Source organism: Ornithodoros turicata, chromosome 1 (assembly GCF_037126465.1).
Source record: "Ornithodoros turicata isolate Travis chromosome 1, ASM3712646v1, whole genome shotgun sequence".
NCBI lineage: Eukaryota > Metazoa > Arthropoda > Arachnida > Ixodida > Argasidae > Ornithodoros > Ornithodoros turicata.
In genome coordinates, this window is record NC_088201.1 from 226549541 (window position 1) to 226576685 (window position 27145).

The 27145-nt window shown below is 43.5% G+C and overlaps 1 long non-coding RNA gene across 1 annotated transcript in view; it reads right to left on the bottom strand.

Annotated features, from left to right (window-relative positions):
* The window catches only part of LOC135377095 (uncharacterized), a 207884-nt gene extending 195415 nt beyond the window's left edge, over positions 1-12469 (bottom strand). Inside the window, exons 1-3 of the long non-coding RNA XR_010418026.1 lie at positions 12383-12469; positions 3487-3550; positions 3356-3424 (exon numbers count right to left, since the gene is read on the bottom strand). This is a non-coding gene — a long non-coding RNA (uncharacterized LOC135377095). The remainder of the gene's footprint in view (positions 1-3355; positions 3425-3486; positions 3551-12382) is intronic.
* Positions 12470-27145: the final 14676 nt, after the last annotated feature.

Here is a 27145-nt window from a genome sequence, read left to right on the forward strand (position 1 = left end):
GTACGGCCATGTTGAAACACGTTTTGTTGTGTGTAGCGAGAACGACTAGTAGGAAAATCACCTCTCTCGTGCTGCTCCGAATGAACAGCTTCAGCCATCGTTTCCCGTCATATTCTATGAAGGTGCAGGGCACGAGAGGTGAACTTTCCCGTCGCCGTTGTCCCCGTATGCGACAATATCGCATAGGAGGAGAAGTTATTCAGCACGAACGCATAGAAGGCAGCGATTGGTTCCGGCTTGGGGCTCGATGCGTTCGTTGGAGAAAATTAAAACGATGAACAATTACTATGGAAAGCGGAGCACAGGCGTCCAGGTGGAACATAATTACACAGGATACCACACGCTCTTGCTGCTAGGGGCAAACAGAAGCTTTAAAAATATTGAGATAGGGAGCTACAAGTGCTACACTCCTAAAAAGAGGTGTACTTCGCTAGTAGAAAGGGGTTAACAGCTACCTCCCAAGCAGCACACAATATTGGGCCCATTGGTTTCTCATTGGCGATACGGGTCCAATATGGGACACGTTTCGCCAAGATTTCCCCCATATTGGCTGAAACTGGGCAATACTGGCAATATGGAATTTTCCCCACGTAACCACTAACCTCCTTATATTTCGCTATGCTTGCCAATTATTGCATGTTGTCCCGTTTCGTCCACGTGTTCGTGAACCTCCCATTTTTCAGTAACCGGTCTGGAGCCAAGGTCACTGCGTTCACATAATCCCTTCCACACTCTAACAAAGCGGCCATTCACTCCGGCCGTAGAGGTCCGTACAGACACTTTCTTCCCTCCGGGCTGTTGACCCACAATTCCCATGAACCTTTAACACGTCGGACCTAACCCATTTAATACCCTTCTAATGATGCCCAGAAGAAGAACAGTCTCTGTTCGAAATATCGGCGGCTCCTGTCCTCAGGCAACTCCCTTCCTACAATGGTTACGGATCTACCACAACTTGTGATTGTGGTGATTTTGTTGCGGATTCCCGCTTTAATGATGGTGTGCGATAATTGCAAGACCAACGGGTAGCGACACCAAAGAATGCATTCTGCATGCGAGAAGTTTTGCCTGACTGATCTCGTGCAACGTTTTTATTTCACCGTCAGGTGTGAGGGCCACTCGTATCGGTGACCGCTTGACGAGCGACATTCAGGTGTCGTCAGCACGGTCTTGGGTAGGCGCGTGGAATGTAGCACATGCGCCTACGGAACCTGACAGGAGTCTCCAGCGACGAAGGAGCGAAGGCTGTGGGAGAAACAAAGTGGCCGAAAATTACGCAAAATACGTTGCGCATACGTGCACGCATCTCCTTTTCTAATTTTTATAGTCTCGTCCCACTTACAAAAAAAAATCTAGTCCGCCAGATATCAAAATGTTAGTGCGCCGCAGATAAGGTGACTGGACACGGAGAGGTGACGCTCCCTCCTGCACTAGATAACGTAATAACGTAATCCATCGTACTCACTCTGATTGCGTATCAGCTGTTAACACTGGCCGCATGACACTACACTGGGGCATAAAGTGTGTTTTGGCGGCTGATGGCGTATGGTAGCGCTGGGGTATTCTTCTGGCGTGGCTTATATATAGATATATATATATACAATATACATAATTGATTTAAATTATAAATATTTTATTATTATTTTATAATATTATAAAATATAATTTTATCAATATATAAAAAATATATATAAATTTTGATATATTTTTATATTAAACTGTATATAATTTAGTGTACTTCATATAATCTAGTGTTATTTCTAGAAGAAATGAATTCGTGGAAAATATGAATTCAACGACTTTTTAGGTGTCTTTAAATTGACATTTGCAAGTCCGCAGCTAGGAAGAATAGTAGACTACATACAGTATTGATGACGTTCTAAATATCTCGCTCTTAGATGCCGTCACTTGAGTGATCTAGAAGATCTCGAGCTCATCCTTCTCCATTACCAGCTCTACCAACCCCTTCAGATTCACACTTTCAGTGTCAAAATTTCTTGGTCCATGGCCAAATACAGCCCACCAGGCTCTGCCCTTAAAGCGCTTGGAAAGTTTTTGGAAACCACAGGACTTGGGTCCTCACTGTGAGGCGACCCATTATTCTATTTGACCACATCACCGCCAGCAATGGGGTAGAGTGTGGCGATGTGAAACTCCCACTCATAATCATTCAAGTAAACTTGTTGTTTTAAATGGCTCGTTAACCAATGGAAGAAACTGTGGACTGAGGAGAACCGTCAACGTCTGGACTGCGGACAGGAACAGGAACCAAGGTGATTGGTACGAGCTATAAGCTAATTTAGAGTGCCCCTCCTCCCCCCTCAAAGTACCTTAAACATCCCTCCTCTCCGCCTACGTTGAACATCCTACTTCATTTATGTCTTGGCGGTCTACGTGTCTCACACTCTATTCTCCCGAAATATTTTTCTCTATGAGTGGTAGGTGGAAGTATCGGAAGATTACTTTCTACCCCAGTCACACGGGCAGTCACCACTGATCATTTGAGCGATAACCAATGAAACATACGCACGGCGCCATCTAGCGTGTTACGTGTCAACGTCTAGAAGAGCACTGGATAGAATGCTCCCTTGGCAGGTTGGCACGTTGCACGCTAGGTTCCTGTACGCGCACGTTCGATGGTCATTGCTTTCAATGATCATTGGATACTGTCCGTGTGACAGCTAGGGGTATTATACGGTTGAGAAGCACGATGTCAGAGTGTGCACACTTCTCCAACGTCGGCTCCACTGCACTACTGACAGTCTTCCGAAGTGGTGCCGAGAGTCCGGTGTCGCTAACAGACAGACGCCCAGGGCTCGCATTGATGACACGTACTCTTGCAGATCCCGAAAGCATGAACTTTTTGGGGTTATTTAAAACAAAATGCGGTAGTGCGAGGTCTTTACTGGCGACTTCCGTATTTTCAGTACCGAGTCTCTGGCCTCTGGTGATTGATAAGAGCCCCCCCCCCCCCCAATAAATAATATGACTTTTTCACTTCTCATTTTCGTGAAATGTATCACCAACTGTGCGATATCTACCTAGAAAGCCTGTGTCGTGAAGACCGCGGAAAATTTCCCCAATTCGATATCAGCACACCCCGTTTTCAACCGCAGTGACTTCTCTCTCCCGCTTGCACGAAGAAATGGCTACCCCTCCCCCCCCCCCCCCCCAACCAAAGTGAAGAATTGCCCCTCCGCCGCCGGCGCTTGCGGAGGTGCGCATTCAATATCACTTTTAATATCAAGCATTTTGTGATGGAGCGTCTCAGCACCCATTGCACTTTTGTAAGCCCAATCACTTTCATACTCTCTATGTGTCTTTCATACTGTTTGATGTGTCTCTAGGACCTTACCTTGGGCAGCAGCCCTGATTGAACGCTGCAAGGCTCGATGATGCAACGCTTCCACCTCGGAAACGGCGCCTGCGCAGAGGGTCGTTAGACAGTGCAACTCATCGACCACGAAGGCTGACACGAATACTCACAACAAGCGACCAGAACGAACAGAATAATGATGGCCGTCTTCATGATGATTGTCTTCAGAGCCTGCTGTGAGAGGTGGAAAGTGGTGATATTACAGCCTTTCCCATTCTCTCCGCTTCCTTGAGCATTTTTTTTTAAATTTCGTGTTAGCGCCGCGAAGCAAGTGTGGCTATGAGCGGCGTACAGATGTGGACACATGGAGAGACGACAGCAGGAAGGAGTGGGGGACAGGGGAGTTGGTATGCGTCCTGGGCCGACTTCACGAAGAACCCTTGAGGTTGAGGAGGTAATAGGGCCAGAGGCAGTAGACAGCAAGGAGAAAGGACCAGTAAGCCTGTGTCCCTACGAAATTCCTCAACCTCAATGTACTGATACCACCCATCGATACGCCAGCCTGCTCGCATTTGAATGATCGGCTCATCACTTTCTTGAGTGTAACGAGCTTCTTGGCAAAGTTTCTTAGTTTTGTAATCTGTTCGTTATTATTATGTTATTATTGCAAACACAATTCTCTGAATGTGTACCGTCGATCCATGTTTATCCTGTACTCGCCATTCCCTGATAATAGGCAGGGATAATAGCGGGACATCCAGATAAATGAAACAGAGCAGGAGATGAGTCATCCGTTATCAACAACTACTGCGTCTATTTGAGAGAACATAGGTAACTAGTCCATCATAATCTGCATAATCATTACTGCGGACCAGTTGAGACACCGCAGTGTTTCCGAAGGTGTGGGAACTTGAAAAAAAAGGCGGGGGGGAGGGACAACAAACTATGTCCTTAGCCACATGATGCTCTCCGACTGTTCTGCGTCTCAAGGAAGCTCGTGGCAGCGGACTCCGAAGTACAGAAAACAAGCTCAGTTTAGTGAAAATAGGAACATCAATTCCTGCTGCCGTGCGAAATATTTGTTGCCCGGCTTGTTCACTCTGACAATGTCCAACGTGAAATCAAATTTCAGCACCAATTTCGCGTGTTACTGTTCAAGCATTCAAGTTGGAAAGCTTGTGGTATCGCGAAAAACATCGGGGGTCAAGACACGATATCGTATATGTTTGGTGAGTCACGGGATAGCAGCGTTTAGGATGTGCTGACTGTAGACGATGAGCTCCTGTACACACCCATCTGTGCCATCTGTGACGTTGACTTGAAAAATCATTGGTCTTCTGTTCAAATAATGCCGATGGCGTTCGCTATGCACGTCGTACATCTTCAAGAGTCAACAGGCGGAGTTCATCATCTCTGAATATCCAGACACTTCGTGGATGATATCGCTTTCTTTTTGCGTATTATCCAGCTACGTTGACGATCATCATCATAATCATAAAGCATGTTAAATGTCATAATCATAAAGCATAAAGCATAAAGCCTGAAACGAATGAGCTCGTCAATGCGGTGTACATGGGTAATATAGGAAAGGAACAAAAAATCTGAAATCGGTGGTGAGGGGCTGAAATTTCGTTACAAAAAGCCCTTCCCTTTGACAGGTACCCTAATTCATTCATCGGGGTAAGTGAGGGCTGTTCTTGGGTATTTTCCTCTGGGTTTCCAGGAAATTCATATGCGGATCCGGGAACCGAAGACCAGATAAACAGAAGCAAATTGCATGGAGTGAAGTTGTTATTTGAAACGAAATTGTTATTCCCGGCATAACGCGGGATCCCCATCAAATGAACCCCGGGGATCGATTGTGTTCAATGGTAACGTCAATTTGTCAATCACACTGTTCAAAGATCTATAGGAAATTAGAAACGGTATTTTTTTGCATTTTTAATAAAACATTGCACAACTCGCAAAAAACATCCTGACTTGCTAAGAGGCTTAATTTTATGCTGACTGAATAAACAGAATTGTGACGCCAGTATGGTCACGGTTTTAGTGTTTTAGTCTCTTCATACACGCTCTTAGAAAAAAAGTGGAGCAGTTACATCTGCTAGAAGGCAATTGTTGTTATGCCTAAAAGGTTGCAAACTTGTACCTGCTACCTGACTCTTAAGACAGAACTTCACCGCACAGCACCTTGTCCGGCAACCATTGCCACGAATTATAGGGTTCTGATTCGGCGAGCGAGGGGGGGGGGGTACGCTTTTTTGTAGCAATTTGGACATGTTATAATTGCTTTTACCACCCTTTTACACCCCTTATCGGACGCTTTACCTTTATCGGAGGTGGTAACTATAGAAGTCACCACCCTTTCACACCCGTTTTTTCTCAGAGTGGCACTGCACGCAAGGAGCCCGCTGTCCACAACCTGATCCCACAGGAGCAAGGTTTACGAGACAGCTTGAATGGGGAGGGATGGAGCGCGAGACACAGGAACAAAGCAGACGGACACTACCTACTAACACACTTTGCGGAGTGAATGCAACCTTCGAATATCGCTGACACACGGGCTAGCTACAGCTGCTTTGCGATGGGAGTCCTTTGTTGTTGTGGAGGACACCTTGCTGAAAGGAGTGCGCGCAGGTGATCTTCCTTTCGCTCAGTAGCGTCATCTAAAATGTGGCTCAAGACTACTGTACTCACCAGCCTGTGCAATTATTAAGTTTGCAGCAAGAGGGCTTTCTCACTTCGTCAGTTAAATCGCTAAAGGAGATGAGCAATCGCCTCTTCTGCTAAGGCCCGCAAGCGAAAAGGAGTACCTCCTTTGTCGTGTGTCGTGGAAAGGAAATGCCGTTCGGAAGGTTGTCCTTTTGTGGAAAGGCCTTTAGGTTATCTCGCATAGGTTATCACTTGACGGTGTCCGTCAGTAATTCATATTCATTTGTGAATTGAGCGACTCCAAACTTATGCACCTGCCCCCGTTTGCTTTATAAGGATCGCCTGCACGACTTCCCTACATACCTTGCCCATTCACTCTAAATCCTGTGACCATCCATGTGCCAGTTCAAAAAGTTCCCTCAGAATGTGCAACCGGTACACAGCTGCAACCGTCTGGAAACAGCCATAACAGTTATCAAATAGCAAGCACAGCGATCCTCATCGCCAAATTTCAGCAGGAACAAAGCCGTCAATTTGGTATGAAATGGCTTTGTGCCCGCTGAATAATATGTGTGCCTCCTGAACCTTGTACTCGTGTGCTTGTTGAATAATGCGTGTGCCGGCTGAATATGCGTGCCTTCGTTGGAACGTACTACTTTGCTACGGGCTCCGCCGGTGAGGAGTGACATGGCACAACGTATTCTCCCGCGGTGCGTTCGTCCCCGCTTCCCGTTTTCTTGCTCGCTGTCTGCATTGCATTTGAGAAGGATGACACCTTGCTTTTTAAGTACAGGCCAGTTGTTTGCTTAAGATAAGTCAATTTAGTTGTGATGCATCGTACGACGCCTGCGTTTTACTCGTGTTTAACAATCAAAGTACATTCTGTTGCAGACGGTGGACGCATTGCAAATGGCGGCAGGAGACGATCGGCTGCATCGGTGAAGCGACGATGTACATTACAAGCGAGGTTAATTCTATTCTTTCGTTATAACTGACCGTGGGACTGTATCGATTGCGAGGAGGTTAGTTACAAAATGGAGTACTATTCCAGCATTAACGTTGGAGCAATACCAGCGTGATATCCACTTCGGTTTCTTTACAGGTTGTTTCCTGTCTCAACGGTCACATATACGCGTGCAAGATTCCAACTGCTTCTCACATCGAACACTGTTGCTACTTAGTAGATGGGTAGAATCCAGCGAACCGCTAGAGATGCAGGAAGGGAGTTGCTACTTGTTGGACAACTGCTCCTCGGTCATTTTGTTTAAGGAACTCTCGTCACTAAGGATCGTCACTGTGCTTTGCAGTGCCATCATGTTCGAAGTTTCGAGGATTGTGTGTTCGGCGTTTGGAGGACAGCCTGATGCATCCGATCATCGGATGCGTTGTGTGCCGTGCAACGTGTGCTCTATATGTGTGTGTTGGGGTTAGTGAACCATGTATGCTTTTCATTCGGCAAACGATGATGTACTGGATGCAATTTAAAGCCAAGGCAAAGCCAATAAAATTTGGTGTTTCATGTTCGATGTGCTTAGAGGACTTTCTTCCTTGCTTTTTCTTCTTCTTTTTTTTTTTTTTTTTTGCGAAGTGTGGAGGTAATTTTTCTCTTAGGAAACTCGAGAGGCGCAATGCGTCTCGCGTATTAGTGAGTACAAGTAACCCTTCGATACGTCCGGTACACTGTGGCTCCTTGCGTCAGCAGTGATGTCGTACCAGTTGCTTCAGGGGGCACATGCCATCTGCAGCTTTCGCAGGCATCGCGTGCGCCCTTGAAGTCATCTGGCACATTTTTTTTTTTTTTATGTGCCAGTTGGTCAGACGGCACCTATCCGTCACTGGGTTTAGAGTTGTTCTGAATTTTACCATGGGTATCATCTGGACAGATGGGGCGAGCAGCCGCTTTTTTATTTTAATTTTATTTTATTTATTTACCCTCATGGCTTAGAGCGTAGAAGAGGGGAGGGGCATAGGTTACTGTGTAAAGTAGCTATGATATAAATATTCATTTAGAGTGCAGTTGAAAGTGAAAAACTATACAAGCCTACAAACAACACGTATAAGTGGTTTGGTATTATCAGCATGTTAATATATATAGATGTATCAAAGGTATGGCCATGACGTTAATTAACAATGTCGTGAATGATTATTGCGAGTAAAGGTGATCATATAAGGCCTCTTTGAAGTTAGAGCTCTCTGAAATCGAGGTTATAGAACCAGCGAGGCCGTTCCATTCTTGGAAAGTCTTTGGCATGAAGGAGTCAAAACATGATATGAAGCGACAAATTGGAACTTGCACCTTCTGCCTATGGTCAAGTCGAGGCGAGATGTAAGATGGGCGCGATAATGAAGAAGAATGCAGTACTTGATTATGGCAGTAAATTTTATGAAACAAGGAGAGGCGTGCTGCCTTGCGGCGCAGTGATAAAGGCGATACGTTAAGGAACGATTTCATAAATGTTACGCTTGCTGTACGATTACAATTAACTCAAATGAAGCGAGCGGCGCGGTTCTGAATACTTTCAAGATTCTGAATAATTGACTGATGTCCCGGATCCCATATAGAAGCTGTGTACTCAAGCTTTGGTATTACAAGTGTTCGGTATAGGGTGAGTTTGAGATTAACTGTCGAAAGACCAGAGTTGCGCCTGATGAAACCTGGAGTGTGTGTTGCATTATTGTTAGAGATGTACTCGATGTGTGGGCGCCAGGAAAGGTTAGAGGATATGTAAACGGCAAGATATTTATACACTGGAACTGTTTCAAGCCCCGCATCGCCCATCAGATAGCAAGTGCTTGTACCGTTGTTGCGTGATATCCTCATGTGTTTTCCTTTAGCTAGATTTACCTCCATGCGCCATGTTAAGCACCAGGTTAATAATGATTCATTATTAACCTGGTGTTCAACATGGCGCATTCATTATTAATGAATGTAGGTCTACCTGAAGGGCGTTAATGTCGGATGCATTGGTTATTTCGCGGTGAATTACCCGGGCAGCACAATGTACTGCAAGTCGAGTGTTAGCTGTTATGAAAGAACGAGTGAAACTCAAGAGGTTGGAAACACGCGAATAAATGATACGTTCCATTATTTTACATGAAATGCTAGTTAGAGAAATGGGATGGAAGTTCTGAGGATTATGCTTGTCGCCTGGCTTAAATAATGGAACGACCTTCCCAACTTTCCAGTCCTCAGGAATCCGCCCAGTGGCCAATGATTGGATAAAGCTACGGGAAAGAAGTAAGAAAGAGCACTGTACTTTTGAGAAATTTGGAGTTGATGTTGTCATGCTCAGCACTGGATGAAAGTTGAAGATTGTCGATGACCTTTTGATGCCGAAATGGTCATGGTGATGGGATCTATTACAGAATAATCGTAGGGTATTAGTCCGGACAATGTACTGGACGAAGTGGGGGAAAAGATGCATAATGTAAAAACCCCTAGACTAGGGAACACGAAGGGACAGACACAACACGAACCCTTCGTGTTCCCTAGTCTCGGGGTTTTTACATTATGCATCATCTTCACCAGCTCGCTTGCTTCGTAGCCATTTTTTTCATTGGGGGAAAAAGTTTAGGAAATACAGCATTTATAATAACATCTCCATCCTCAGTACATAATGCAATTGCAGTGTCGTGCTTGGGTTTGACAATATTCGAAAACTGTTTAGGATTTCCTTACAACTTGTCAGGTAGGGTATTATTATAAAATGTATTCTTTGCATCACTCAAGGCTGATTTGTACACTTCTGACGCGCTACGAAAGGACCCAAGTTTTGATGGGCTGGGCGATAATTTTGTCGCTCGGAATAACCGTTTGTTTTTACGATTACGTAATCTTTTAAGCGTATCATTGAATCATGGTGATTGTGCCCGAACAGAAACAACAACCTTAGGAATGTGCTTGTCAATTAGATGTATTACTTTAACCTTGTAAGTGTTCCAGTTACTCTCAAGTGATCGCAACGACTAGTCGGTTAGGAACTGGTCGAGGTGTGCAAAAAGCTCGCCGTTTATTGTTGGAAATTTTGCCTCGTTGTAACTTGTAATTATTTTATTGGTTTCACAGCGTTCCGGAGCAACGTTAATGTAGTAGTGGAGCACAGAATCATGGCTCTGTCCATCGAAAATATAGAGATTACTGACACTGTTAGCGGCATTGGTTAGTAATAAAACCAGCACGTTAGAAGTACTTCGGGTAACTCTGGTTGGACATTTCACTTGTTGTGACAGATTGAACGTTTTACATACATCTAAAAAGCAATGCATTCGCCGGAGGATACGCTTGAATGTTGAGGGCAAGCCAGATTATCGAGGCGTTACTGTAGACGGGTTGTCCCCGATGACATTCTGGTGTTCCTTAAGGCTGACGTTAAACACCGGGCTTGGGTCATCTACGGCCCGTATCTACGTATATACCCCCCCCCCCCCCCCGAGTACCAACAAAAATTGGCCTTGTCTACGACGGTGCACTCTTCTGCCAGTGCCTCCTAGTTTACCGTCTTGATCTCTGCCTCAGTTCAGTATGCTCATTGCGGAGAAGTCCACGAGCACCCATACCGGGACCCCATCTCCTTTAACCTATGGGATAGCTGGTGCTCGTAGGGAATAACCGCACCCCTGTGACTATTTCCTTCAAGTTTCTTGTCCGACGGGTGGATCCCAGCCTCTCACTTAGCAAACTACTCTCAATGGCGACTATGAAGTGCTCCGGGTAGCCGGCCTTGCTGAGTCTGCCAATCTATTGTTTTAAGCTGGTCCCGATCTGGTGCTGGTAGGGTCTTTTTAGAGCTGCGGTCTGGCGGGTTTTGGCAGTTGCACTTTTTATCCTATTGGAATGGTTGGAAGAAAAATGGAGCAACGGCTTATCAGTTCTTTGCTTGCATAGCTCAAACAAAGGTGATCTTCTTTGTTCATTACCATGTACTGTGTACTGTACAGTACATTACTATGTACTGTACTGTACGTATAGTGCTGTATTACTGTACAACTGTACTGTACTGTACTGTACAACACTGTACTGAGTCCAGTACTGTTGAGCACGTAGAGTAATGTACAACACAGTACAGTGGTGTACAGTACTGCAGTGTACAGTATTACAGTACTGTACGTACTTGCTGTACTGTGGAACGTATGTAGAACGCGTATACAACGCCACGTGTTTCGTGGAACCCACCCTACGGACGTCCTGTACTATTCTGTGGAACGTACCTAGAACCACTGATGGGAAGTAGTTAGACTACTGATTAAACTATATCAAAGTAACTGAAAAGTAGTCAGAAACTAGCTCTGGGAATGTAATTATAACTTGTAGCTAAACCACATTTTCCTGTGGTTAACTACAGTAGTTAGGTCACTGCGGGCAACAACTACTTCGTATTATTTTCCCCTGTACTTTCAGCGGTGTCAAGCAGCATAGTGTTCAGGCAGCAAGCATGTTCCTACGATGGCTCGAGAACGAAAGCCCCCCCCCCCCCTTCTTGTGTGTTGATAGGTTTTCAATATACCGGCCTCGGTAGATCAGTCGGTATAGTGTTCGCCTTCTGATTCAGAGATCGCGGGATCGAACGCGGCCGAGGACGCCAGCAACTCGATGGCAGGGTACAAGTTGCTTAGACACGCCGTCTTCCGCGAGGGACGTTAAATAAGGGGTGCCGTGTGATGAGCTTTCATCGCACGTTAAAGAATCCTCAGGTGGGCAAAAGCTATCCACAGACAGACCGCTGTGGCGTCGCTCATGATCTCAGTTGTCTCGCGACGTAAACCCCCAATTATTATTATTATTATAAATTTCCAATAGATCTCCCGGCCTTCGTTTTGATTATTATCATTTTTTTTTTTTTTTTGCTACGTTGGAGTAGTCCTCAGGAGTGTTGGCTCTCGCTCACTCAAGTTATGTTTCCCTTTTTCCAGAAGTTCTCATGCAGTGACGACAACCCCAACTTTGTACCTTTTTTGGGATCATCCACCTCGTAACAAGGACGGCTATAAAACAATACTGTACTATGGAAATTATACTGTTTGGATCTGAAACTAAAATAAACTGTACTGAAATGCGACTGTTTGAACAACGTCGCAAAAGGGGAAACACAAATAGATATTCTGATTGTCACCGTGTGGGAATAGAATTGAAAAATGTTATCGGCCGTCACAAGATTTACCGAAAGATCCTTCCAAGCAGGTTAAACGTTAAGATTCGACCAACGTTAAGATTCGTGAATCTTACGAAAGGCGTCCATCTTTCGGGTAAGAAGGTGTTTCGTAAGAAGGTAAGAAGAATCTTTCGGGTAAGTTGGAGAAACTGGATTTCCAAGAACGTCACGTTAAGAGGATCCTTACGATAGTGATATACAGTTCGCTTTTGTTTTGTAAAAGCAGCTTCGGCCAGGACTAGGGAAAACATGAACATAAACTTACCAGACGTCGATGCTGAAGAATTAATATCGAACAGCGTTCGTGGCTTTTATAAGGGCGTCTGTCGTGACTTCCGCCAGTCACGCGCACGACACGGGCGTCGTCCTAATTGGCTGCTCAACTGCAAATAAGAAAAGACGCCACTGCGAGATTGTAGAGAGGGTCACTACGAAGGGAGAGAATGCGACGTGAAGGAGATTATTTCTCAGGGTTCGGAATCCACTCTGATGGGACATGGAGAGGGGGAGCCCCTGCTATTACTGAACAGATTGCTAAAAAGAGAGAGAGGTAGGCAACAGCCGACACACACTTTTGTACATCTGGATGTACGGTTATCCACTAACGGTAGAAGAGGGATGCTTGAAGGAAAACGGACAACAAATCGTCGTGGTCAGTGCAAAGAATATGTCAAAGCTAACGCTAACCGTCATTTTAGAAGAAAAAAAACGAAAAACGAACGGCTCGAAATGAAGTAATCGCACGGTGGGTTTGCTGAACGGATACATTAGTAAATACCGGAAGAAAAAAATACGAATGGAACGCTGCTTCAATGGAAGACACTACATACGCACCAAGTAACGAAATGAAGAGAACGTCTCTCTAACCCATAACATGCACGGCAGCACAAACACTTGTAAAAAAGATGTCATTCGAATGGTGTCGTATATTGGCTTTCGAGTTCTTGAAATAATTTGCACAGTGGGTACACTAAAACGCCAACGCTGAGGTATGCCACACCAAACATCGGCAATTTTCTGCTCTCACCTAACTTTACTGACATCTCTTTCGGCAACGAAACAAGTTAGAATGGTTTTCTGTATATTGAACGATAGAAAAAAGATTGCGCATTAAAAGCGTACTTCATTTACGGATATCTGACCTGCAGCCGACGAGCTATGAGCGCTAAAAAGTGTAATTGTTTGTCATATCTGTTGACGTTGGCATTTTTTTCTTCAGCGTCCCTTTAAAGTGACACTATTTTCACTTCGTATAGGTATACTAGAGTGCCCAGACTTTACGTGTGTTACCTATGAGGGCTGTGACGGGAATGGAATGCCATCAGTAAGGCTGCAAAGTCGCGAGAAAAAATCAAGTCGCGAAGACGGCGCCACCTTACCCCCTCTCCACGTGTGGACTGGTTGATCATAGGAATCTCCGGGTACCTGCTTTCGTCTTCACTCTAGGTCGTTTACAACATATATTTTTTTCACTGTACTGTCTGAAATTTAAAAAAAAAATGTCATCGGCGGACCTTGGTCGATTTAAAATGGAATTACCCTCCACTAATTCGCGACGGATTTCCGGCGTTATTGTCGTTGATGAACGCGGGTAGTACGGCATTCTATAGCTCCGAAATCGACGGAGATGGACGCGACATTCCCTTTAAAGAACTTCAGAAGTACAGAATGCCAAGTGGCCCTGTCACAAGCAAGGTTTATTACGATGATTTCACTTTCCACGATTCGAGGGAAAGAAGATGAATGCACCACTTCATCTTTCTTACCAACAATATTGATGAACTTGTACCCCTCTTGTACCCCTCTTCTGCAAACATCAACGTGCCTGAAAGCGAGACTTTTACATATACGCCCCCGCATTCTGCCATCTCACCACCGGTTGGTAATATACGTGTCTATTTCGGATGTTTGTGATTGCACAAACTTCATTTTGCTCCTCGGTAGATCGTTTGTATCCGGGCCAGTCATATGCTCTTAACATAATGTGGTTTCTTTCAGTAAGCATGGCATGAACAGGAAGTGAAAATTGTGCACGCAGCCTCCATGGAGACCGAAACACGATCGAACTTTCTCATTTACGGATTCATATTTGAAGTGTACGTTAGAGAACCGTAAAGTGGTCAAAATAAATCCACAGACGGACCAGTGTGGTGTTGCGGATTACTACAGTGCGTGCATTTTTTTTCATGCAATGCATTTTTTTCTCTCTCCCACTCTCGATATGAATTCGTGCCTCAACGACGAAAAAATCGACTCAACTAGTTTATCCCATTTCCTAGGACTAGGACTGTGAGTATATATATACGTCAAACTAAGTATGTTACTTGAGAGCAGCATCTGTGTCTCGTTGTAGCTGTGTATTCTTCGTGTTTGTTGCCTTAGGATGCATTTGATGCCACGTAAGATCGGGCAGGCTGGTCTGGACATGGTCTCAGATTTTCCTTGAAAAATTATATGTTCTTGGCCGATATGTTCTTGGATAACAAAGGCCGTTTGTTTCATGTCCCTATATCGATTCGTTACCGAGAAGAGAAAAAAAAGTCATGTAGAATTCGCTTTCATCGCATTTTTCATTTCTCGAAGTTTCCCCGCCCCTGGCGCAGAGGCGACGCCCGGAAAAACATTTGCATTTTTATTCTTGTTGTCTACATAGAGTGAAGTGAACTGAAGTGTATAAAAATGATCTACGAAATCCAAACTATATGTAAAAAAATAATAGCAAACTTGACAGGTCGTTGGCTTTACTATTCGTTCTGCGTAGCATCCGTGTAAAAATTTCTGATGAGGAATAGGCCATATTGTTCGTCCTGAAATGTGCTTTCCCGTGATATAAGCTTGGTACTTCTAGGTACAATGAATGACACACTGCAACCACGCAAATGTGGGAAAAGTAGGAAAGTAGAGCCACTTTCTGAAAAGCCACATCATTTATCGCCTCGGTGTTGCTTTTATGGTTGCTTGGGGGTGCAGAATGTGCGTTAATAACGAAGGCGGCATTATTTTACAGGGTCATCCCTGATAAAATACTCACGTTTTGGCTTTGTATTCAATGGTTTTCGTAAGAAAAACAAAGGAAAACATTCCCCGTAACGTTCCGGTGAATGAGGCAGTCAAGCATAGACGGACAAACACGAAAGATGCCTCACAACGTCCAGTTGCAATCCACACTCAGAGGGAGCGAGTTCCAATCCCACTACAGGTGTCTTTTGTTAAACTCGCACCATCCAATATTGCCAATATATGTATATTCAGGTTTCCCACTGCATATTTCCCATGTGGTTAGTGCGTAGCTGCATGTATATTTCGGGAGTCGTTAGTGCATATTTATCTGCCTCTACCCTATATTCAGGGCTGTCTCTTACGTAAAGCCGCGAATTTATCAAGTATGCCGACGAACGCTATGTGAAACTAAGGCAGCTCGTCGTGGAAAACAGGGTGCATAGACCGCGCCCACACATCCGCACTTTTGATATCGAATGCGCTTGAACGTTGCTCATTACTCCACGGAAGTGGCCGCGTATTTTCGGACTGCTCATTCTCATGACTTGTATTGAGAGCTTATCGAAACAGTCGGAAAGTTGTGTTAAGGGCTCCTAGTGTACATCCTGCTTCTGAGGTCGTAGCACGGAAATTGTACCCATTTAGTGGTTGCTATCGAGGCCCCAGTAATAAGGGCGGTATGTTAGGATCAGTACGAGTGCAATGCTTGAAGCCGCCTGGAGTACAGGAAGGGAGGGGGGGGGGGGGGTATATGTTGATTAAAAAAAGAAAGAAGCTTTAGCCAGGCAAACAGCGGTCTTCCTATTCCAAAGAAAGCAAAAAAGAAGAAAGACGTAATGGAAGAAGAGACAGTATAACAATGTCATCAAGTCGCATGCAATTCATTAGTGCTGAGGTTCTGAGAAAACGGAGAACAGCGGTAGTAGCAGAGAGTTGGGAGAGGGCGTTTTTACGTCATAAAAGCACAGAATATTTACTATACAGCTTACACACTTTGGTTGACTTTCAGCTATAGCTGGCGCTCAAAGTTTTGTTGTGTCATTCCAGTGCGCTTAGCTGTGACCGCGTCTGCACAGATACTGAAATCACGTTCAGGTGAAGCTCTAAAGGGAATCGGTAGGTTGTCCTTGCCACTGTCAGGAGACGAATAACGATAACGATTATAACGGGTGAAGGAAGGGCTGAAGACTGAAGAATTGCCATTTACCAATTACCATATATTTTTACGATTATTTCTAACTGAAATAATGTTCGGATATCGATAGAAAAAAAAGACATTCGTGATACTTACGAGACCTTTTGCCATCGGAATTAATCCTCTTTTAATCATGATTTCACATAATTTAATTCATCTGTCACGCAATTTAATCTACTTTCAAATGAAACTCACTTGACCGGGACTATATTCGTGGGTTACCTGCCTTTTTGGTGTATTTTTGGACTATTCCCTTGTATACGGGTATTACACACGCTTTTCATTAAAAATTCGGATTTCTGCACTGTAATGGGATACTGCGGGACTGTGAATCTGGATTACAATATTGTGGGACCGGGTAATGCCTATGCTTTTTGCGTGTGTAGCTCTGTAAGCTCCCATGTCACACAAGAATGCAGTATATTTTCGCATATAGCGTTAGAAGTATGATGTAGTACAGAAGTGCATACCATAGTGCATAGTATTATATAGTAGGTAGTCCCACAGTACCCCATTTGAGTCAGTCACAATATCGTAATCGAGACATGCAGTTCGACAGTATTCCATTACAGTGCAGCCACCCGTATTTTTCATGAAAAGCTTGGGTAGTTCCCGCAGACATGGGAATAGTTCCAGAATGTCGTAATTCGAGATAGAGAGTCCAGCAGTGTCCTATTGCAGTGCAGAAACCGTATTTTTCACGAAAAGCGTCGGTAATACCCGTAGCCGTGGGAATAATATTCCGCAATATGATAATCCAGATAGACAGTTCCCCAGTATCCCATTACGGTGCGAACACACGTATTTTTGATGAAAAGCACGGATAATACCCGCAGCCATGGAGAATAGTCCCATAATATCGTAACCCCCAGCATTCCATTACAGTTCAGACATCCGTATTTTTCATGAAAAGTATGGATAATACACGTGGACAGGAGTAGACGTACAGTGCATAGACATGGGAATAGTCCCAGAATATCGCCAAGCCAGATAGACATTGAGAGAGTATCCCATTACGGTGATGAAACCCGTATTGTTAATGAAAAGCATGGTAATGCCCGTAGACATGGTAATAGGCCCACATCCAGGTACCATAGGTTACAGGTAATCCAGACAGACAGTCCCACAGTATCCCTTTACAGCGCAGCAACTTGAATATTTAATGAAAAGCATGGGTAATATCCGTAGACTTGAAAATACTCCCGCAATATCGTAATCCAGAGACAGTTCCACAGTGTCCCATTACAGTTCAGAATCCCGCATTTTTAATGAAAAGCATGGGGAATACCTGCTGAAATTCGAATAGTCCCACAATATTCTAATCCAGATACATATTCCCAGAGCATCCCATTACAGTGCAGAAACCCGCATTTTTAATGAAACCATGGATAATACCCGTATAGATGGGAATAGTCCCAAAATACTCCAAAAAATAGGCATAACCCTGGTATAGCCACGGTCAAGTGATTTTCATATCAATGTAGATTAATTTGCTTGACAAATGGATTAAATCATGTGAAATGAGGATCAAAGATAACGAAAGGAGTACTAATTCTGATGACAAAAGGATTAAATGTCATGGTATAAGAATTAAAATGCACAACAATATGATTAATAACGGCGGAAAAACGCTGTAGATTCGGTAGCTACTAACTCCATCTAATTACCAACGCTTTTTCTCGGTAATTAGTACACATTGCCCTGACTCGAAAAGTCGGTAGATGGAACCATTTTGTGTTACAAGCAAACAGTGTTATTTGGAATATAATCTGCTGCAATGAAGTAGGACGGAGCTGCACTTCATGCATGACTAAATTCGGTGCGAAGCCTACGTGGTTCATGGAAGCGGCTCAAATTCCCCCACCGATAATGAAGTTCTCTCTTGTCGTTCTTGCTCGTGTCATGATTCTACATATTGACCACGCATCTGTCGGGCGGGCCACAACAGAAACCCGAGCAAACAAACTTCCCCTCAGGGTCAGTTTCGCATTCTGCTGCGAAAGGGCCCCTCTAGGGCAGTGAAGAGTATGACGGCGTAGTGCAGATATACGTGTGCAGAAGCAATGTTAAATGAAAGATACTCGGGAGTCGCTGAGATTTCGAACATAGACGGTTCTCACGTCCGACAGTGTCTGTTCGAAATATATGCGACTGTCGTCCAACTGGAAGTGAAAATTGTGAACGCGGCCTCCATGGGCCCCGAAACACGATGGAACATTCTCATTTTACGGATTCACATTGGAAGTGCACGTTAAAGAACCGTAAGACATCAAAATTAATCTACTGACGAACCAGCGTGGTGTCGTGGATAGAGCGCCGGTTTTTCATGCGATGCATGTTTCTTTTTCTCTCTCACTCTTTCTTTCTGTTATCTTTTCTTCGTCCACGCTTCGTGCATGGATGACGAAAAAATCGACTCAACTGGTTTGTTCCATTTCCTAGGACTGTGTGACGTCAAAACTAAATCTGTTTGTTGAGAGCAGCAGCTGCGTCTCGTTGTACTTGTGTATTATCCGTATTTGTTGTTTTAGAATGCATGTGATTCCGCGTAAGATCAGCCAGGCTGGTCGGGACGTGATCTTAGATTTTGCATGAAAGATTAATATGGCCGATATCTCTAGCCGACGAAGGCTGTTTGTTTCATGCCTCGATATCGATCCGTTGCCAAGAAGGAAAAAAAAAAAACGTGAAGTCAGGTAGAATTCGCTTTTATCGCACTGTTCATTTTCCCGAAGTTTGCGCGCTCCTGGCGTAGGCGCGACGCCAGGAAGAAATATTTGTTGTTTTATTCTTGTAGTTCACGTACAGTAAAGTAGTGAACTGAGGTGTACAAAAAATGATCTACGAAATGTCATCTGCATGTAAAAAAAAAAAAAAACCAAACTTGGCCAGTCGTTCAGTTTACCGTTGTACTGAAGTCCTTTATGCGTAGCATCCGCGGAAAAGATTGTGATCTTCAGTTTGCCATTTTGTTCGTCGTGAAATGTGCTTTCCCGTGTTGTAAGCTTGGTACTTCTATGTACAGTGAGTCACACACTGCAACCGCCTAAATATTGGAAAATTAGGGAAGGTATAAGGAAAAATTAGGTAATACATTCGTGCCAGTTTCTGAAAAGCCACACCATTAATCGCCTCCGTATTGTTTTCATGGCTGTCTATAGGCTTGCGGTTGCATAATGTGTGTTTTTAACGGAGGCGGCTTTATTTTACCGGGTCTTCCGTGATAAAATGCTAAGGTTTGGGCTTTGTATTTAATGGCTATCAACAGCAAAAACAAAGGAAACATTTCCCACAACGTTCCGGTGAATGAGGCAGTCAAGCATAGACGGACAACCACAACAGGTGCCTCACAACGTCCAATTGGCATCGACAATCAGAGGGTGTGACTTCGAATCCCACTACAGGTGTCTTTTCTAAAACACTCACCATTCAATATTGGGTCTCCTTGGTGAAAGCCATGTATCCTAGCCACTAGACTGCACCGGAGAGGTTTCGAGGGAAATGATCGGTAGAAAAAAGCTGAAAAAAAAAGAGTAGTGCACGGAAGGAAAGCAGTGAAGCAATGAAACAGCAAACGGAATAAAAGGAAAGAGGGCCCACCGAGAGTCGTACTCGGATTGATGGATTCAGAGCCCAGAGTGCTGACCATTACACGATGGGACCCGAAATTAGGATGGGGGAATCGAACCCGGGCCTCCTGGGTGAAAGTCATGTATCCTAGCCACTAGACCGCACCGGAGAGGTCTCGAGGGAAATGATCACTAGTATTCAGTCATGCCGAGGGAGCGGGTAGAAGAAACTACGGCACCCCCGCCACCATCGAATATGGTTCGTTCGCGTACTTTTCCCCGCGCGGCTCGTCGGCGGAGGGTTGTCCGCGCGCTTACCGGCGGGGGAGGGCTGTGTGTGCGCGCTTACCCGCTCACATTTTGCAGCCTGGGCCGACTCCTTTCGTAATTTTTCAATCTGTGTCGACTTCAATCGCAATTTTTTTCAACTACAACAGGTGTGCAGTAGGCGGTTTACATTCAGAGGATAGCCATACACAAAAGTACAAGTGAAAATATATTTATTAAAGTCATGCGTATCCGGAATTCTGTTATGACACTGCGTGAAAGAGAAAAAACAAGCCAAAAACCTGAAGCAGAAGAAACGCAATACATGTAATACAGAATATACTTATTACTTGTATGATGCAATAGCATCATGGTATCGCACATCATACACAATATTTTTATTAATGCAAGTTTTCAAGGGAATTAGAACTAAGATGGGGTAGCACATTTTAATCAAAGAATGTATTTTTAATCAATATTATTATAATCAAAATTACAAGTTTCATTATAAAAACTTTAATAACTATAAAGTTTTATAGTACTTTAATAACTATAACATTATTATATGTGAGCACTATAGTGGAGTTTTAATTACAAGTTCTGATAGATGTATGTAACTTCAAGAACAATAGCTGGGCCAACTTCTCTGGCGATTTTTTTACAGCGTGCGGTGGGTGGTGCGTGGGTGATGGGCCGTCCGGGTGATTACCAGCGGCTCGAAGGGCTGCGCTTGCCCTTATAGTTGTGCACCCTGGGCCGACTTCTTTGATGATTTTTTCGCCTGGGCCGACTTCGTTCGCATTTTTTCAGGCGGCGCGTGAGTGGTTTCCATGCAAGTAGGGACATGCACACTGTCGTCCCAGCCAAGCGATGACACCGTCACACCTGGGCCGGCTTCTTTCATAATTTTTTCGCTACATCAGGTGTGCAGTAGAGGATTTACACGCAAGGAGAGGCATGCACAATGACAACACCTGGGCCAGCCTCATAGGCATTTTTTAATCTGGGCCGATTTCATTCGTAATTTTTTCCCACTACAACAGCCGTGCGGTGGGCGGTTCACATACAAGTATAGATATGCAAAGGAAAGCCATACAGAAAAGTACATGACGAAGTGTATGTATTAAAGCCAATAACGGCAGGAATTATATTGTGACTGAGTGTGAAGGAGAAAAACTCGACCAAAAAAAACATGAAACAGAAGAGACACAATACACATAATAAAGTATATGGGAAGCTAATTGAATATTCCAACACGACACAACTAATCAATTTCTTATGACGTGAATAGCGCATATGCAAGGAAATAAGGAGAAACCCTCTAAACGGCGCATCACCGAACACGTAAACAATAGAAACATGCAAACAACCACAACAACAAATAAATCTTGACTATGGCCTGGGGTGAACCAAGGAAATAATGAGAAATACGATCAACAGCTAATAGAGAGCCAAACCAATGCATCATCCAAACAAGAGGTACACACAGGAGAATAATTGAAAAACAAAAAAAAAACAATCTATCAAAACGATAAACATGCACGGACGAATTGCGGAGGAGGTGTGGCAGCTGCTCCGAAAGATTTTACGCCAAGCAACAGTATCTATCTTGTGTTGGTGGTTGCGAACGTAAATTTCACTGTAAATGCATCAAAGTTGGACCCGCAGAATACGAGGTATTTATGAAGGATGGTACAAGCATCTACAAATGCCAAGACTGTACGAGACGAAGACCTGTTTTGGATGCCGTTCGGGATGAAACCCGTGCGGCATTGAACACCCGTTCATTAGAGAGTTTTAGCAGACCGTTGATAACGTGGCTTGCGTCGAACCGGAACGAATCAGTGGATAAGATTTTGAGTCACGCACCACTGCAATTGGTTCCGATAGGCACGATAACCTTATCAACGGTATACTAAAACCCACTATTGTGGAGTGAAGCCACAGAAGATAACTCGGATATACCAAATTCGCCGATTGCATCGTTGCTGGAACAGGTTCTTAAGAAGGTTGACACTTTGACTGCAGAAGTACTGTGCTTGAAGGAGCAGAACAAACAACTGCGCTCTGAATTATCAAGCTTGCGAGGTATTCTTTCAGGTACGCATATCGAACGTTATACGGGGCAACATGCCAGAGGTGTTTCTTCGAGAGAGCAATCTTATGCTGCTGTTACCGCGGCAGCTACACGTGTTGTCGACAAGCCTTCGGGGGATGTTGGCCCTTCTAATCATGGTGCTTTTCCGGGATCAATGGGGAACCCCTCTGCTGCTGACTGTTCTGCTGATGTTCATAACATGCGACGTTTCAATATCGTTAGTGGTATACCTACCACGTCCAATATTTGGCATCCCAATGTGTGTCAAACCGCTGTGCCGAACGGATGTGATGACGACTTTGTGCCTGTCAAGTATCGTCACCGTAGACCACCGCCTTCCGTCGGACAAGCTAAGTCTTCAGCAGTTTCAGCCGCCCCTCGTCGTGCAACGCGTCGTGCACTGTTTGTTTCAAGACTTGCTGCATCGACTACTTCAGATGACATCGATGCCATGATACATTCTTTGATTGGAGGTAAAGACAGCGTTTGCACTAAACTGAAAACCAGGTTTCCTACGTATTCATCTTTCCATATTACAGTAAGTGAGGATTCCTTTGATGCAGTGAACAACCCCGAGGTCTGGCCGGAAGGGTACATTTTTCATGAGTTTTTCGGTCGCCTTGACCATTCCCGTATCTGTCTGCCAGATGAATTGACCCGAACCAGGTGTAACCATTCTCATGAAAGTGTATTGAATGGTCCGTAAAGTATATCTATTCTATCAAAATGTTCGCGGTCTGCGTACCAAGTCCTCAGTGTTTTTCAATAATCTCGTGTGTGACTCATTTGATATTGTTTGTCTTACTGAGACTTGGCTTAACGACACGATGCATAATGGTCAATTCTTTACTTCTGAATACGCTGTCTTCAGAAGTGATAGAGACTATGCTTCCTGTGGACAACAGTATGGTGGCGGTGCGCTAATTGCTGCCAAAAGTAGTCTGAATGCTGTGCGTCGGTCTGACCTTGAGCTACACCCTGAGTGCGTTTGGATTGAAATTTCTTGCGCTGGAAGCAAAAACTGTCTTATCGCAAACCACTACTTCCCTCCGAACTCTGATACTACGGCATTTACTTCATATATAGATACAATTGAACAGCGAATAGATTTTGGCAAATATATGGTCTTTCTTTACGGTGACTTTAACCTACCAAAGACCGACTGGTCCAGTGGTTGTGTATTGGGCACGGCTCCGTCGTCTGTAAGGCTGAAGGCTTCTCGTCTCCTTGATTTTCTGCATTTTAATGGCCTTGAACAATCAAATAAACACATGAATGCTGTAGGCAATGTCCTTGATCTCGTCTTGTCTAATGATTGCAACCATTTTGTTCAAGTAGCAGTAAATGCACTTGTACCTGCGGATGTTTATCATCCACCTTTGCTAATCTCGTTTGATTTGTGCCCAACCAGGCTTCCTAGAAGTGTCTTGTCTCAATATGTGTACAGTCAGGGTGATTATCAGGGGATGTATTGTTATTTACGAGATTACGACTGGTCATCAATCCTCCAGTGTGTAGATACTGATGTTGTTGTAAGTGACGTAACAAGAACTATTCAGGATGCTATGCATCGGTTTATTCCTAAGAGAGCGAAACATAGTAATTCATATCCTACGTGGTTCGGGAAGGAGCTCCGCTTCTTTATGCGTCGGAAATTACACTTTCATCGATTATATAAAAAAACTGGCCTGTCGTATTGGTACGATAGATACAGCGAATGTCGTTCCCGTGTTAAACAATTGCTTATCAGGGATAAACGTAGGCATATCAGGAGCACGGAAAATAATCTTTTTTCAGATCCGGGAGGTTTCTGGTCACATGTACGAAATAGTATGTCGGTCTCTAGCAACGCCCCTACTGTGTTACGTAGCGGATCGGAATATATATCTTCGCCGCGTGAAGTGGGTGAATTAATTGCAGCACAGTTTAGTACTTGCGTTTCCACTCATGGTACGAGAGACGATTTGAGAGGCAACGCGCTGCAGGTACACGGGAATATGCTCGCTGTGTCTGAAGTTACGTTGCCTGATGTGTCACGCGCCATAATGCGATTAAAGAATCACTACAAAGGGGGCATTGATGGCATACCGTCTTTCATTATCAAAGGCTGTTCAGATATTTTAGCTCCAATTCTTGTGCATGTCTTTAATACTTCCTTAAACCAGGCAGTATTTCCCTCACTGTGGAAAAGAGCAATTATTGTTCCGATCTTTAAAGCTGGCGATAAGTGTGATGTAAAAAACTACCGACCTATTTCGCTGTTGTGCGTTTTATCTAAAGTATTTGAGATGGTCATGGCTGACACATTAAAGCACTACTTCAAACTCAAATTTTGTGATGCGCAGCATGGTTTTATCCAACGCAGATCAGTGGAATCTAACTTGTGTACATTTACGGATATAGTTGCTAAGATTGTTACGACGAAATCCCAGTGTGATGCTGTGTATTTTGACTTATCGAAAGCCTTTGATTCGGTTAACATCAGATTGTTACTATGTAAGTTGTCATTGTATGGCTTGAGCCGGGCATATGTTGACTGGTTTCAGAGTTACTTAATCGGGCGTGAGAGTAGTGTTAGAGTGCGAAATGTTATGTCACGAAGTTACTCCTCTCTGTCGGGAGTCCCCCAGGGATCTAATCTTGGCCCTCTGTTGTTCCTAGTATTTGTTAATGACCTACATTTAGTGATACGGAACTCTCACATATTACAATATGCGGACGATATTAAAATTTTTCGTGAGATACGATGTGCAGGAGACTGCCAGCTTTTACAAAAGGATATTGATGATGTTAGTACATGGTGCGCTGAAAATGACTTGGTTCTTAATCCCAGTAAGTCAAAATTTATGTCTATCACCAGGAAATTAAATGTTATCACTCATACTTACTCCGTGTGTGGGGTACCTTTGAAACGTTTTGATACTGTCAGAGATCTCGGTGTAACATTTGATGCGTCGTTAAATTTTCATGCTCACGTCACGTCAGTTGTTAGTAGTTGCCTACGTATACTTGGCATCATTACCAGGGTTACCCGTGATTTCAATAATCCGTCTTGTTATTTACTTCTTTATGTTTCTTTTGTTCGCTCGAAGGCCGAATACGCATGTACTGTCTGGAACTGTATGAGCCTATCAAAATCAGAAGAAATTGAGAATATTCAGAAAAAGTTTGTAAGAATTTATTATGATAGATACATAGGGAGGAGGCTGTATTATACATACTCTCGCTTGCTGAGACACTTGCAACTTCCTGCGTTGAGTTCACGGAGGTCACTGTGTGACGTTTTCTTTCTCCATAAGCTTTTGAACAATAAGGTCGATTCAAGTTGCCTTCTCTCTGACATATGTTTTCGATGCACTGCTCGTTCTAGTAGGACTCCTTTACTTTTTTACCCGTCCGTGTGTAACTCAATAGTACCTACTTCTCGAATGCAACTTTTGTATAATCAGATAGTGTGCGCAGATCTTGATATTTTCTCTAATTATAGACAATTTAGGTCTGTATGTGTATCGATTATTTGTTAATTCCACAGTATTGTATAACTTGCGCGAATTTTGGCCTTTGCCTATGTATCTGTATTTTGTAATGTTGACTGGTGCACTGCCTAGAAGGCCTCTGGCTGTTGGCAGGTACCGAACAAAAAATAAACTCACTTATCTAAACTCACTTAAAGGAATATAATGGGAAAATGCAATCTATCAAAACGATAAACATGCACGGAATTAATACTGAATAGCAGAGAAACACTTTCAACTGCTCATCATCCACACGTAAACAATAGGTACAGGTAATGAAATAATGAGAAATACCAACCAATGCGCCAACCAATACGTAAACAAGAGGTATACAAAAGAAAATAATTGAAAAAACAATCTATCAAAACGATAAACATGCACGGAGTTAACACTGAATAGCAGAGAAACGCTTTGAACGACGCCAACGTGTCCAACAACAGACACATGCAGGAAAATAATAGCGAAACGAACTATCAAACAAGAGACATTACAGATTTAATAAATTGAACTTAATCTAGTCGAACAATATACAATTTTCATCCTCCTCATGCACTATAAACATTACCTTGACAGAGGTATCCATACAGTCAAGCAAGCAATCTATCTATGCTACTTGAGCCTGGTTGGGTCACTATCTCTCTCTCTCTCTCTCCCTGTATACAGCCCAAAAGCAAAGAAACCGCACATCCTTTGTCAAGCTATGGGGTAGGGAAACCCTCTCTTTTTCACATTCTTTCCTCCAAAGGGAAATATTCTTAGGACTGGTGTACAGAAGCGAAATTTTTTATTGTTCAACTATCGCAAATAGACGTTAGAATTATTCGATTCTCAAGAACACAATAATAATTCTATCAAAACAAACAGTAGCACGCCAAAAAAAAATCTAAGAACAGATTTCCATGTCAGTGCAAACTGGTTTTAGAGAAACATTTTCTAAGCAAAGGAGAAATATTATCGGCGCAAACAATACTCAATCAAAACGAGAAACGTTGCATTTAATGTATTCCAAATTAGACACAACTATTATGCACACATTATTCTCAACTCACAAAATTTCAATCGAGTGAACATCTGAAGCAAAGAGAGCAAGTCAAATTTATTCAATGATAGAAACAATACTCATTCGAAAACGAGAATCAAATTTAATTACATCATTTTATGATAACTTTGCAATGGTAATATCTACACGCAGAAGCCACACAAACAAACAACTCATCTAAAATACAAATTAATGTAAAAGTTTAATACAGCGAAAATCAACGCACACTACTTAAAAATACTTTCCTAACTAGTAGAATATTTTATTAATATCAATCAAGCGATGATCTGAAGCAAACTCAAAGCACTAATTAATTTAGGCAAACACTTTCTGAACAAGCAGGGC